The following is a 15,068-nucleotide window of genomic DNA, read 5'->3' on the forward strand; positions in this document are numbered from 1 at the left end:
TGGTATACTGCTGTACATGTGTATCATACTGTGCTGTTAATCAATAATTGGTAACACTTCCTGGTGTACACACAGTCATCTGATATGGGATTATTGCAACCAAACCCTGTAACATTGGCGGCTGTTCCATTGAACAACAGCAACTATTTCACATGGGGCCATTTTAGTGTGTCTCTGATAAGGTATGTTAAGGCTTCTGCAGATGTCATAGAGTGAGTGGAATGTTTGTGATGTTATTACAGTATGTATTGCAATTGTTTTGGGTGTGGGGGAGATGTAGGTAGATGTACATAGCAGATGCAGGTGAGTAGGAACTGCATTTATACATATTCGATATGTGTGTGAGTGCTCCTTCCCTATTTGAAGACCTATCCTTTAGTGGACTAATACTATGGTAATTGCAGGCTGATTCATTAAGCCATTGTTAATTGGTTGCTGTATAGCATGCAGGTGATGTTGGTCCTTCAATCCCTTTGGAAATACATCGGTATGTAATGAAATGTTGCTACATGAAAGCTGTCTCATGTATTTCTGTCACATATATTTGCACTCATTGGAGTTGTGTTCATGACTGAACCTCTTTCTAGGGTTGCCACCTTTTCAAATGGTCATAGTGGGACATTTGCAGGACACACATCCGATTTTAGAGGCCGAAACATACCCATGGTCAGTACAAAGAACATAACTTTACATATATGCCTATATAAAAGCTTATTCTTGTAGCAGTTTACTTGCGTATCCTGTTTCTTGTTACATGTAGGTATTTTAGATACAGACATGACTATTTTATGCAACAATTACATTAAATATGGAACATGCCAAATGTCTCAAGATTGTAGGACATTAGTATTGGTACTCATTTTGGTCAGAACACTACTGCACATAGAGGGACTGTCCCTTGCAAGGTGGGACAGGTGGTAACCCTATCTTTGGCTCATGTCCATAGCACATATTTGTAATAGTGTATAGGCATATACTCTCCATATCCTTTGTTCATAACATTCGATCATGGCAGAATGTGTAATTGCTATGGTCCATGTTATACACATATTTGAAGACTTCAACTGCTGTTTATGACAAACCCATGGATTCAGGAATGCACACACTTCCAACGACCACATTACCGTTCCCAGACTCCCAAACCCTACAATACTGAACACTCAAACTCGCGACAGTCAAACTCCTGAAAGTAACACAAACACAGAACACACACACGCACACACAGACACACTGCTACCCATCACATCCAAACAAACCATCCTACACTACGTATGGGCAGGTGGTCATGCCCCCATACACCCCTCATGTGGGTGGCTGCACAGCCCACACCACACCTACTTTAACAATCTACCTCAGAGATAGCACAAACAGACACACGAAGCAAACCCACACACACACATTATAGTCCCCCGGAAACACACACCACACTCAGAACACACACGTACACACACTACAGCAATCAGAAACACACTTACACACAGTACCTACCTGAACTGCAGCATCAGAAGCACTAACTAAATGTCCCTTAACATTGTGATAGTAGTACTCGCGGTTCTGGTGTTTCGGTACATTGGTCTTTCGGTCTTTAAGCCTTGTGATTACGTGCATCGGTATGTAAAGCATTCGGTATTTGGTAGTTATCCTATTTATATGTACCTCCATGGTTGCGTAGATGTTGTTATATATTTGCATATATATGTATATCCATATATATCGAAATATATCTATCACCCTTTCTCTCTATATTATAGAGAGAGAGAGAATGCACCTTTCATTGGGTACATGGCGGTTTATACTATTTCCCGAAGTCCGCCCTTTTGTGTTTTAACCTGTCACAATACACAACTGCCGTTGGTACATCTCAGGTAGCTTAGTGATAGGTTATTGTGAAGATTGTGTACATGGTTGCATGTTCTACTCCTGGCAGTGGTTGTTTTACCTCTCAGAGCAGGCACTATTAGTACAAGGGTAAATAACGCACATTTCAGTGGTTTTGGGCAGCTTTGCCCATGATCTGCTTGATATTCAGCAAAGGTTAGACCTGTGTTGCTCATATGTAGAAATGTATGAACGGTCATAGTGTGAAAAAACAAAAGCATGAACTTGCGTATATGTAAAAACAAACTCTTATTTACTTGAAGCACTTTTCGTGTGCTCCATGAACACACTTCATCAGAAAACTTAATAATATTAACTACTCAAGTTTATATAATCACATCAATTAAACTTTCAAATAAAACCCGCCTTTCTTTTACTTAAAGGTATAAACACATGACAGTACAGACTCAAAGATAAAAACATATATCAATCACATTGCTGTGATTATATTCAAACTAAAACTCCACAATGCACTACCTAGGAACAAATGCACATCCACATGTATAAATATGTGTACAATTTAAACCATTACAGTATACTAAACATGAATAATGTAACATATTCTATGAAATTGCTAAAAGTGGCAAACCAATGGCTAATACAAGCATAAATATCTATATAAAACAATAGCCATATATGAACAGCATTAATAAACCCCTTAAGAATCATACACGGTAAGTGAAAGTATTAAAATATGGAGAACATTAACGTTTCAAGCTCTTAAGTTTTAATACACTACTAATTGAACAATTTTCATTGAGACCTGGGTAATTATAGGCATTAAGCTTAATTTGCCATTCTAATTCAAGTTCTTCCAATTGCAATGGTGTTGGGCCCCCTCTTTTAGCTTGGTTAACCTGATCAATAACTGAAAATTTAAAGCTATGGTCACTGTACTTTTGGATATGTTTAGCCAATGCATTATCTAATTTCATTCTGCTAATGGCATATTGATGTCCATATATTCTTTCATGGAGTTTACGCTCCATCTTACCCACATAAAATGCGGGACACCTTTGGCACTTTGCCACGTATACAATCATTCTAGTATTACAGTTGAACTTAGCTTTAAATTTAATATGGTAACCATTTACCATTAATGAATACAAATTGTCCACAAATTTACAATAATTACAATCTTGGCATTTAAACATGCCAGTGATTTTTGGAGGTACCCTTTGTTGACGTTCAAGTAAATTTTTAAGGTTATTACCCCTCCTGAATGTTACACTTGGACCACTACCCAACTTAACACAAATATTGTAGTTGGTAACAAATAAGCTCCAGTTCTTCTTGATAACCTACAAGCACAAACTGCCACACAGGTTGTATGTAGTTATCAAACTAGGGACCACCTGTGTTTCAGATTCATACCCAACTTTCGGAAGGTTATCTATGCTCTCTAAAGTGTCAACTTCAACATCAGCTGAAAACTTTTCAGAAGAGGTCGAACAATCACAAAACTTGAGCATGAACTGTTTGATTTCACCTTTTGATAATATATTATCTTGTGATTCTTTGGCTTGTTCCAATATTGATGATGGTTTTATGTGCCCACTTAATGAGGTGGGAATAGTAAAATCACCTGCCATTATTACTAACAGGACGGGTGATTTTAAGGTTTACAATTTTTCATCTGCAATTATACCAACGGACATTGTCAAATTTCATTCCAAGGGTTATACCTATGTTCCAGCTCAAAAATGTGACCTAGTGAAAACTGTAATTGATCTCAAGGTTTTCAATAGTAAGTTAAACTTTTTATTAATAATGGGTGCAAATACTAAAGGACTTGACGGGGATCAGTTCTATATTTCCAGTACTTTTAATCCCCCTTTACACCCATTATTGCAAGTTTTTGAACAGTTATGTGAATTAGATTTTAGACAGTTACTAAAAAATAGGCAGCCTACTAGAGAAAATGATGTCAACCAATTTGAAATTCAATGTTTGGAATACATAAAATCTCAGAATATACACATATGTAAACCCGATAAGGGTGGGGGGCTCGTGGTGTTTGACAACACCGATTATGAAGGCAGGATGTATTCCTTATTAGATAACCCAGCCTATGTTTTGAGCTCTAGATCTGAGGTTAATGGGGCATATAATAGTATTAAGAGCAATATAGAGGATATGTTCATTGAAGGAAGAATAGAACAAAACATTATAATTACCTATTTACATCTTACCCCAGATACCCCTGTATCTTTGGTATTCCAAAGATACATAAAAATGAGGTTAACCCCGCCTTTGAGACCACTAGTTGACGGCAGGGGCTCACCCACCTATACTTGTGCAAAGGTTGTAGATTCCATACTACAAAAATATGTGATTAAGGAGAGCAAAATATGTAAAGACTCTTGGTCATTTCTTCAAAATTTAAACAGTTTGGAGTTTAGGATGGACTACAACTTTTTCACAGTGGATGTTAAAGACCTATATACTTGTATACCTCAAGAGTTAGGCATAGAGTGGGTTAACCTTCTATTACAAAAGAAAGGGGCTCCACTTAATGAGATATCACTGGCAACTGACCTAATGGAAATAGTTTTAAATAACTTTTTTATGTTCGGTCATAATTTTTATTTGCAAAAAGTCAGAGTAGCCATGGGCTCACCGTGTGGGGCAAGTATAGCCAATCTCTTTATGGCATATTGGGAAGCTGAATTTGTCTTTAACAATTCTAGACTTAATGACCAGATAGTATATTACACCCACTATTTGGATGATTTTTTTTATCCTCCTTAAAGGTGATATTGAGAATAGTAACACTATATTACAAATATTTAACAAATCCATGCAATTTTTGCAATTTACAGCTTCCTTTAATACAGAAGCAATAGCTTTTTTGGATGTATGGCTTTCCAAGAATAGGGAATTGGGTAGTATTTCAGCTACCATTTATAGGAAGAGAACTTATTCTAATTCCTTTTTTACATTTTACAAGCTGCCATCCATACCATCAAAAATGTTCCATTATTAAAGGGCAGTTAGTATGGGCAGCGCGTATTGTGAGTGAAAACAGTGATTTTATGCAAGAATGTCAGGTTTTAAAATCAATGTTTTTGCATAGAGGTTACCCCATTACTTTATTGGACGATTTAATACATGAAGTCTACTTAAAAAGATTAAATGGTACATATCAACCCCTGTTGCGGTCTAAACAAATACCTGTTGTTGAAGTTGACACTTTAGAGAGCATAGATAACCTTCCGAAAGTTGGGTATGAATCTGAAACACAGGTGGTCCCCAGTTTGATAACTACATACAACCTGTGTAGCAGTTTGTGCTTGGAGGTTATCAAGAAGAACTGGGGCTTATTTGTTACCAACTACAATATTTGTGTTAAGTTGGGTAGTGGTCCAAGTGTAACATTCAGGAGGGGTAATAACCTTAAAAATTGACTTGAACGTCAGCAAAGGGTACCTCCAAAAATCACTGGCATGTTTAAATGCCAAGATTGTAATTATTGTAAATTTGTGGACAATTTGTATTCATTAATGGTAAATGGTTACCATATTAAATTTAAAGCTAAGTTCAACTGTAATACTAGAATGGTTGTATGCGTGGCAAAGTGCCAAAGGTGTCCCGCATTTTATGTGGGTAAGACGGAGCATAAACTCTGTGAAAGGATGTATGAACATCAATATGCCATTAGCAGAATGAAATTAGATAATGCATTGGCTAAACATATCCAAAAGTACAGTGACCATAGCTTTAAATTTTCAGTTATTGATCAGGTTAACCAAGCTAAAAGAGGGGGCCCAACACCATTGCAATTGGAAGAACTTGAATTAGAATGGCAAATTAAGCTTGATGCCTATAATTACCCAGGTCTCAATGAAAATTGTTCAATTAGTAGTGTATTAAAACTTAAGAGTTTGAAATGTTAATGTCCATATTTTAATACTTTCACTTACCGTGTATGATTCTTAAGGGGTTTATTAATGCTGTTCATATATGGCTATTGTTTTATATAGATATTTATGCTTGTATTAGCCATTGGTTTGCCACTTTTAGCAATTTCATAGAATATGTTACATTATTCATGTTTAGTATACTGTAATGGTTTAAATTGTACACATATTTATACATGTGGATGTGCATTTGTTCCTAGGTAGTGCATTGTGGAGTTTTAGTTTGAATATAATCACAGCAATGTGATTGATATATGTTTTTATCTTTGAGTCTGTACTGTCATGTGTTTATACCTTTAAGTAAAAGAAAGGCGGGTTTTATTTGAAAGTTTAATTGATGTGATTATATAAACTTGAGTAGTTAATATTATTAAGTTTTCTGATGAAGTGTGTTCATGGAGCACACGAAAAGCGCTTCAAATAAATAAGAGTTTGTTTTTACATATACGCAAGTTCATGCTTTTGTTTTTTCACACTGTGACCGTTCATACATTTCTTGGTTTGTTTTCTTGATTGTTTTTTTGCTCATATGTAGTCATGTTTAAACACCTCTTACTGGCACTTACTGGCACAAAAACCCACTAACGTGTTTAAATGTGCTTTAATGACCTGCATCCAACATCCCTTATTTGGGACATCAGAATTACGTAACAGCCCTTGCAGGTCATGGAACCGGGACCATGAACGACACAGTCACTGGCTTTACCACTGAGGCATCTGGGATATGTACAAGTGTTATGGTGTTTAGTATATAGGCTGTTCCTCAATACTGCAAACAGATGTGCAACTCAGTTGGTGTACATATGGATGATACCTGTTAATGGTATGTCCAAGTGAGGCTTAATGGATATTCTCCAGCTATGGGAATCCATGTCACAGTGAGCCACATACTGTAATGAGCTATACCTTGCCACAACCATAACTGGAGAATGCTGGGGTGACAGATACCTGTCATGGGTACTACCCATGCTTTGGAATTACATCCCTGATTACATTATATGGTGCCCCTCAATAACACACCAGGAAATCCTTGCAGAGTGGGTGGGGAACAGTGGTTACACCCCAGGGATCACGCAATTGGCTCTGCTCCACAGAGGGGCAGTTAGTTAATAAATGGGGTGGCAACAGCAGACACATTTTGGCTAGGCTTATAAATGGCCTCTGACAGTTAGGCATGCACGTACCAATGTACCTAGGAAGCTATACATACAGTATCAACACATGCTGCTAGCTTAATTTACTGTTCAGGTATTGACTTACCTTGTGCCAATAGCAGTTGTGTGTGCAATAGTTGAGGGCTGCCTATCTAAGATGCACACAGTAGACCACCTATACATGACAATTTCCAGGTGGTCATGTGTGTGTGTGTGTGTCATCCATGTTTACTGTGTGTGCATGTGGAGAAGTGTGTCAGTCCATAGGGGCCTACACTGTCAATGTATGTGCTATACATTCCCTCTTTGTCAAGGCATGGGCATACTGGGCATACCTCCGTCTGCCTACTGGGGCTGGCACAGGGTGTTCATAGTCTGAATCCCTCTGTGCCTGTGGTGCCCTTGGCAATTGTGGTGGGCTGTGAGGGCCTTCACCATTATGTCCCTGCTGCAGCTGTTTCCGCAAGATCATATTATGTAGCATGGCACATACTATGAAGATGTTGGCACACATGCCTGGAGAGTACAGCAAGGCTCCACCAGATATATCCAAGCAACAGAACCGTGATTTCAGTATCTCAAACACACTCTCTATGATGATTCTGGTCTGTGCGTGTGCCTCATTATGGCATTCTTGCATGGGTGTGTGTGCATTTCTGATGGGAGTCATCATCCATGGTTCCAGTGCATAGCCAGCATCCCCCACAAGGTGGCCATATGGGATGTCCCCCTTGGCAAATACCTGGTGCAGCTGTGAGGCATGCCAGATGTGGGAGTTGTGGTAGCTTCCAGGGCTGCCGGCACACACATCCATGATAATGCCCTGGGCATTGCACACAACCTGGCAGTTGAAGTGGTATCCCTTGCAGTTTATGTAGCACCTACCATGCTCACCGGGTGGTGACTTGATGTGTATGTGCATGCAGTCTATTGCACCCAGTACCTCCGGGTAGTCTGCCACACTGTGGAAGAGGAACTGGTGGAGTACCCTGGATGCTGATGCCTGTGAGATCCCCATGATATCCCCAGTTGGCCTTTGAAAGGTACCTGTGGCTAGTACTCTCAAGCTTACAAATACCTTCGTGTCCACTGAGATGAGTTCCCCCTCTGTTATTCCTGGCTCTGAGGCATGGGCGGCACAGCTCAACAATTTGCTGTATGGTGTCGCTGTCCACCCTGTAATGCTCTACTATCTCCAAATCATTTAGCCTCAGGTTGGTTACCCTTGGTCTGAACACTCTTCTCCTCCTCCGGTTCCTGAGGTGGTTGTCAGCCTCATCCTCCACACCACCTTCAGTCTCCAACACATACTGATGAATCAAAGCTATGGCGGCCCCTACCATGTACATTTTAAAAGTTCCCCGTCTGTTTACACCGATGGTGCAGAGTGTTTGGGTATACACAAGTGTGTGTGTGGTGCTTTCACACTTTATACTATTGTGCTTTCGAAGTTGCTGATGTCATTGGGTGTGTATGTGCAATTCCAGCTGCAGGGTATCTTACTTGTGGGTTTCACAGCAGGTACTGCTATTGTGATGCATGTGGCATTGAATTACACTTGGCTGCTGTGATTCATCTATTGCCCTTTACTTCACTTTTCAACCCAATTGTCCTCCCATTGTCAGGCACACATCCAGCTGCCTGCTTTCATGTTTTGTAATTTCCCAACCCAGGAATGTGTTGTGAAATGTGTTATGTAGCTAATCTACTGCAGGTTTGCTTTGTTCTGATGTGACAGTTCTCTTTTTTTTAGCAGTACGGCAACTCCTCTTTCCTATTGTGCAGGTAGCTACTGGCAGCCTTGTTAGCTGTCATCAATGGCCCACTGTGAGTTCCTAGGTGTTAATTACTCATTTATACTCATATTACTATACTGCAGCATTTCCTTATTGTCTTCCCATAACCTTCCTATTTCAGCTTAGTTGCGCGCTGTGCGCACCCATTTTCTGGCTTTTGAGCACGTTTTCATCCACGTTCACGTGCACTTTTGGTCACCTTGTGTGCTCTCAGCTAAGCATAGCTATGGCTAGGTACAAACCCCTATCCTGCAGCTTTGTTAGCAACAGGCAACCCGGATTACCCATGCTCCAATGTGCTTACAGCTGCAGCGGCGCACACCTCACATCATGTCATGTTTACCTTCAGGCCACTCCTCGGTGTTGTACCACTGCACTGTGTGGTACATCCTTATGCCGGTGGGATGTTTGCGATTCAGTGTTACTTGACTCATTTCCATGGCATTGACTGCTAATTCCTAGTTACCGCGTGGAACACTGTCACAGACCCTTAGCAACCCTTGCACCTTGGTTGTGGTGTAGCATGCGTACCATTGACTATTATGGCAAAATCATGATTTGTGTTACATTGCAGTTTTATGACATCTAAATATATTTTCCTTGTGTTCCTGTTTGCGCACCCATGCACTGTGGTTGTACTTTGCGTTAGTCTGGCCATGACATTAAATGTTATTTTTTTATGTGCTGTGCATGTTTTTTTATGCCATTGGCTGTATATTTAGCCATTGGCATATGTTAACATTGTAATACATAAGTTTGGTCTGCTTTCATGGCTCCGATGTTCTGTTTGAAAAAATGTAAACCGTTTTTTTTTTGGTTTACATTTCTGCATGCTTACTCTATGCCTGCACCACTTCATGAATCATTATATACCTTCATTTGCATGCTACACTGCTGTACCTGGGGTAATTAGCATACAAGCGCCGTGAACTGCGCAGCTCTGGTGTATGCTGGTAGTGCACGTGGAAACAGCTCGTACCTGGATCAGTCGGCGGCCATATTTGGCATTAAAAGACCACCTGAGCCTGGTGCAAGCTTCATGAATCCCAGGGACTGTGATATATCTTTATGTAGTAAAGAAAAAAGTCATGCAAACAGAAATGATTTACACTGATACAATACTGAAAAGGGCATGCACAAAGAAAGGATTCATGCATGACTATCAGATTTACTATTAATATAAAAATGACAAAAGTAAATCATAGAAGCAGAAATAGATCTAAGCAAATTAAAAAGTAATGATATAAAAACTGAAATGTATTCACCATGGAAAGGAAATGTGAAAGTATTGCTTTAAAAAATATGTATTTGACAAAGCAAGTTGGTAAAACCAGACTTGCGAGTAATAGCAGTTTCACTAGTAATATTCCTACAGGGTTATTTTTTATGTTGATGTCACACCCTGAGGGTGTGATTCCAAACCTGCACACCATAGCTCTGCAGTTACATTCCTTATGCTTGTACTGGCAACTTGAAAGATGATAGCTGTGGAAGGCAAGAGGCCAAACTCCAAGCTGGTCTGACAAGCAGACCAAAATTATGATTTACCTTCTTAGAGATTCATACCTGGATAAGTTTAAGGGCTCTGTTCTTGGGTCAGACTGGAAGAAAATTGACATCTGGTAAGAGTTGGGTGTCATCCACAACAGGGATCATTCACTCAGGTCCCCAGTGCTGACACAAATATGATGACCTACAGAAGCATATGCCTGACCAGCTGTCTGACTGGGTAAATATGGTGATGCTATAGAGGCCAGAATTCTAAACTAAGTTTTTTTCTAAGTCATATCAAGAACATGTTTAAAAAACATACTATATAAATATTGTATAACTGAAGGTATATGCTAGAAGAAATGTATGTGTAACTGCAAATGTGAATCTATATATAATTTTAATGCATGAGTAGGCCTAAACATATACATGCTTTTGTGTTTAAATACAAATGTAGATGTATGAGGAAAGAAATATATGTAAGTATGCATATACATCTCTGTAAAATACAGATGCACATCTGGATATAATTATTTTTTTTTGTAGAATTATTTTTTCATGTATACATATATGTATATATTTATGCACAGAAAAAAGTTCCATTGCCATATAACTTCATGGACTGTAGGTATCAGCTTAGTTATTACTTGTATTACATGCAGCCAATTTTTTTAAAGAAAGGATGTTGTTGTATAGGCTTGAAAATGTTTCTTACTATGAACATTGTATATGATAGTCATTTCTTCCACACTATTAACTGGTTGTACAAGATGGCTGAACTCAGTCAGAACTTTAAATCAGCTAGATTGACTGGTTCAAATGGTAACATAGTCAATTTCCCAGCACATAGTTTATTACTCAGAGAGGAGCAACCTCTTTATGAGAAGGTTTCAGATGTAAAACTCTTTCTAGAAACTGTTTCACCACAAACAGTGAAAAAAGAAAAGTATTATCAGACATATGTGCTTAAATTACCACAAGATGAACCTTTATAGAGGAGTAAGTGAGGCCAGAGGCGAGTAACCCACACAAATAATTGAGCATCAGTGGAAAAAAAATCGCTGATGGGCCCTGGTTATTGGTTAGGCACCGAATAGAAATTTGTTTCAATTTATCAAAACAGGATTTTCTAATAGCAGGTTTTATTGCCTCCTTTAGTATCTGCTGCATGCCCTTGTGAAAAAAATGCCTAAAAGGTATTCAAGTTGAATCTTCCATGCAGTCACTTGAAGTTTATTGAAATGGCTGTTTCAAACTCCTCCTTCCTGTGTGAGTAGATCCAGTTTTGTGGAAGCTTGTGGTAATTACCCTTAGCCTGTCACAAAATAAGGAAGAACCATTGTTGTCTGGGCCAAAAGGAAGTCACCACAATTATTTTTTGAGGTTTCCTTTTGATTCTTCAGAATTATCCTGGGTATCAGTGGAAAAGGTAGAAACATATAAAGGACCACTTTTTTTCTGATTGAATAAAAAAAATATCTTCCAGGCTTGTTTGCAAGAAGCCCTAGAACAAAACTTGTTTAGTTGCCTGTTTCAAAAGGAAGCAAGCAGATCTATTTGAGGTGTTCCCCACAATTGGATCAATTTCTTGAAGACTTCTTCATTCAGTTTCTTTTTTTGAGGGTCTGCCCTGGTCCTGCTCAGCTAGTCTGTCACTATGTTTTGCTCTCATGGAATGTAATATGCTTGAAGGGTAAAGGAATGCTGAAGAGCTATATACTACGTCCAGTATCAGTCTGTAAAGAAGGTACAATCTTGTGTCTCCATATTTAATATACCGCATGACTGTGGTATTGTTTGTAATCACTAGAAGAGGTCCTGGAGACCAAAGGTGATGCAGGGACTTCAAGGCATGAAACCCAGTCAATGTCTCTTTTCAGTTGATGTTATTTGGTCTGTCTGAAGGATTCCACAGATCTTGCACCTTTACCTCCCTGGAAACTGCTTCTCAAGCAAAATTTGATGAGTCTGTGGAAACAGGTTGGTTTAGAATCTTAAGAGAGGACAGAAAAGGAGAAAGAGAGACCTGGATTTAGTTGAACATGTTGTCTCCACCAATGTAGTTCCCTTTTTATCAAGAACAAAGCTGGAATTTGATACTGTAGAGAATCCACTTGCTGGGTCCATGTTTTTTTTTCCGTGTGTAATCTGTTAATGACATCATGAAAATCATAAAAGACATAAACCCTCGGATCCTGAGAAATTTTCTTGCAGAAATCTGAGACTGATTGGAGAGGTTTAGAAAAAAAATCCAGCTAAATAACCACATTGTTTTGTGCAAAAAAAGACCTTTGAAGAAAATAATCTATAAAGCATTCAAGAAACACAGTCTTGTGATATGAAGTTAAGGAGGGTTTTGAACTATTTATCTGGAAACCCAGATTGTTCAAAAGAGACATAATGCATGCTAAGGACTCTTGACTTGTAGATGAGGACTCTGCAAAGATAAGCAAGTAGTCTAAATAGGGAAAGATGGGAAGAGAGTTGCCACCTATCCAATTTTTTGAGGATTATATGGGAATCAAACTGATTGCCCAGTAGTTTGGAAAACACTGTTCAGACTCCAGTATTGGCAGATTTACTATGCTTTTTTAAAGAAAGGAATAGTAAATATGTAGCTGTACTATGTTTTTCTGTAACAAAAAGCATTGCAAACCATGAAAAGAGGACATTCCTCCTCCTCCTTCTGACATGACTATGATGTCATGAAATAGGTTGGATGTGGGCAGGAGGAGGAAGGAGATGGGTGGAATTAGGGGAGGTATGAAGAGGTGTGGCCTTGGTCTGGTTTTAGCCACAATGAAATGTGGCAAGCCTAGATTTGAATGTCTTTCAGTCTGCAATAAGCTATGACTGGGGCTAGACATTTTGTGAATAGTACCTTGGAGCTGTATATAAACCAAAGGGTAATGCAGAAAACTAATAATGCAACCCAAAAACAGAGAACCTTAGAAATTTCCAGAATCCTATGATTATAGGGATATGGTATTAACCATCTTTTAGGTCTAGAGTTACCAATTAACTCATGTGTAGAATGAGAAGTAACGGTTTCTGTAAGGTTAAAATGTTGAAATTTGGAACTTTCACGTACATATTTGGAAATGAAAGATGTAGTACTGGTCTACAAGAAGCCTTTTTTGCTACCAGAGATATTCATTAATAGAAGCCTTTGGCCCTTTGACTTAAAGGCACTAGTTTAATGGCTTCCTGGGTGTGTAAAGACTGAAGAACCTAAGGAAAAAATTCTGTTTAGCCTGGAGGATGGGGAGGTATTCACCTGAAATAATGCATTTGTTTCTACTGTCATCTGTCTCCTGTACCACCTTTAATAGCCAGGAGTCCAAAGCAATCTTATGCCCAAGGAGAATGTTGATTCCAAGATTTCAGTCTTTACCTCATCAGCAAACTTTCGTTTATATACCCAACAATATTTTCTCAACACTGTAGCAGGGGCAGTGGCCCTAGACACCATAGCTGCACAATCATACACACTTGTAGCATGTTTAGATACCTGAGAAAGGGTAGAAACAGTTTGGTTCAAAACAAATCTTTATATAGAACACATGGAAGCCAATTATCTCAGGCTGTCCATATGACATATATTTCCACATATATGCCTGCTGTACCATATATAACTTATCTGCCGTCTTAGGAACTGATGGCTGGGCATCAAAAAGATCATATGCAGCATTCATTCAGCACATCCTCCAGGGCTGGCAGTGTAAGAGGGATGGGAAAGGAATGAGTAATATCTATTCAATGTAAGAAGGATGGGAGAGGAATAAGGTATAGCTATTGGGTCTACATTATGTCTTTGAAAAACCTCTTCAGTGATTCCCTCTTTGTATACCAATAAACAGCGAAATCTAACTCCCATGAACATCCATTTCAGTGATTTTTTTCCTGGGGGAAAAAAACACTTAGCCATCATCAGAAATTTGCCCTTTCCCCCACTGTAGTGTGATCTTGGAGTTGGTATATTTAGTTTGGGGGTTTGGGGGTACAACCCCCCCCCCCACATTGGTGAGTGTGGGGGCGAAGCCACCCACTTTGAATGGTTTGAAAGTTTTCTGGTTTTTGGTTGGCCAAGCAATTTTTCCCCTAGGAAAAAATTTGCTGAAACGGCCAATCGAAGAAGTTGGATTTAGCTGTTTATTGGTCTGCAAACAGGCGTTCGCTGAAGAGGTTTTTCGAGGATGTAATATAGACCCTATCTATTCAATATAAGAGAGATGGGAGAGGAATGAGGTATGTCCATATGTAACAAATCATTGTATCTCCTCAGTTCAGGGCACACATTGCCTCATTTTTATCCTAGCATAGATCTGCGACAGTCTACAGAAGAAGGGCTATCTCTGTAAAAAATCAGAATCATCAGACTGTGTTTCCTTAGGAATACTTTTACAGGGAACACCCATCTGCAAATGATTATGCATACCAGGATTTGCTGCCTGTAATACTTGTATATTCAAGTTAAGGAACTCAGCTATGTGATGTTTGACTGAAAATAATAGAATAGCTTATAAGTGATGTAAAAGTCTTGCAACTAGGATTGTGTCAGTGTGGTTTGTTTAAATTTATACAGTATAAATGTATGATTGCTTATGTCATAAGTGATAATTTAATAAAGATGTTTCTTGTTTAAAAAAAGGGGCAGGAACTGAATAATTTATGTAACGTTGCTTAGGTTATATGATATATACCAATATATGTGAAGCATAATGTTTAATTTAAATTTGTTAAAACGGTGTCATTATTTTTATATAAATGTAGATGTGCCTATGTCAGAAGTGATGATAAAAAAGTAACTTCATTAGAAGAGCAATGTT

The sequence above is a fragment of the Protopterus annectens genome, chromosome 3.part0 (assembly GCF_019279795.1).
Source record: "Protopterus annectens isolate FY-2018-M chromosome 3.part0, PAN1.0, whole genome shotgun sequence".
In the NCBI taxonomy this organism is placed as follows: domain Eukaryota; kingdom Metazoa; phylum Chordata; order Ceratodontiformes; family Protopteridae; genus Protopterus; species Protopterus annectens.